The sequence below is a fragment of the Elephantulus edwardii genome, unplaced genomic scaffold (assembly GCF_000299155.1).
Source record: "Elephantulus edwardii isolate Elephantulus edwardi_28Jun2011 unplaced genomic scaffold, EleEdw1.0 scaffold00098, whole genome shotgun sequence".
In the NCBI taxonomy this organism is placed as follows: domain Eukaryota; kingdom Metazoa; phylum Chordata; class Mammalia; order Macroscelidea; family Macroscelididae; genus Elephantulus; species Elephantulus edwardii.
Genome location: NW_006399848.1, coordinates 10585385 through 10586837, shown reverse-complemented (window position 1 = coordinate 10586837; position 1453 = coordinate 10585385).

Here is a 1453-nt window from a genome sequence, read left to right as displayed (position 1 = left end):
TTCCCTATCACTCCTCCCTGAGAGAGACTTCACCCTGAGTCATAAGGAAAAGGGGATGGCGTATTCTCTTAGCTACTTCCTGCTGAAAAGGGACGCTGTGTGTTTCAGGGTGAAGATCTTCTCTCACTACTCTAAAGGGCCCCTTTGGCAGTAGGAAACACATAGACTATTGTTGAGATTGATTTTGGAATTTAGATTCTCTTGTTTCAATCTTCTTGTTGAGTGTCTTCCTCTCTTTCACTCACTATCTTTTTTTGGCATCCTGTCTCAAGGTTTGGTTCCTCCTGAAAGTATGCTGAAAGTAAATAAAATTTCACCAGTATTGTCTCTGAGGATCACTCTGGTTGCGCTTCCCTCAATATAGTTGGCACATATATGTTGACCAATGTCTTCTTGATGTACTTACTGTGCCTTTAATCAGTGTATAATGTCCTACCTTATATTTTATGGAGGTTTTCATTCCAAAGTCTATTTTATCAGAGATTTGTATTGCCACTCCTGCTTTACTTGGATGCCATTTGCTTGTTTTTTTTTTCTTTTAGCCTTTGATTTTTCAGTGATTTTCTTCATTCCTTAGATGTATCTCTTGTAGACAACATGTTGATGACCTTTTTTAAAAAGTCAATTTTGTGACTGTTTATTTCTTGATTGGTGCATTTAAGTCCTTTCACATTAATTGACAGGTCAGGTCTTTTCATTGCTATTTTGTCATTATTTACAGGTCAGATTTTGTCATTGCCACTTGGCTGTTTCTTTTGTTGTTGCTTCTTGTTAGTATGGTCTATCCAACTATCCTTTGTGTTCTCTGTGTGGAAGTGTGGAAGACTTCCCCTAAGAGTTCTTGTAGATTTTGTCTTGTTTTCACAAATTCAATAAGTGCTTCCTTTTCTGAAAGGATGTGATTTCGCCTTCATAATAAATGGATAGCTTTGCTAAGTACATGATCTTTGGTTGGCAATTGTTTTCTTTCAACTTCGTGTCTGTGTGTGTGTGTGTGTGTATATATATATATATATATAATCATATTATTGTCTTCTTGCTCACATAGTTTCTGCTGGAAAATGAAACTTAATCTTATTACTTTTCCTTCATAGGTGACTGTTCTTCTCATGAAGCTTTTTGTAATCTGTCCTTTTATGTTGGAGAATTTGACTATGATATGTCTTGATTTTTTTTTCTTTTTCTGTTGAGTCTATTTGGTGATGACTGAGCTTCTTCAATATGAATTTCCATGTTCTTCATAATATCTGGCAAGTTTTTTTCTAGTATCTCTTTCATAATTTTGTCAGCAATTTTCCTGTCCCTCTCATATTGTGGAATACCTGCTATTATGTATGTGGTTCTTTTTAATATGATCCCACATGATTCTAATATTTTTCTCATTTATGTCTCAGCTCTGATTTTTCCTCTAGAGAACTGAATAGGAATAAGGATGACAGAAAAAGAATTGATG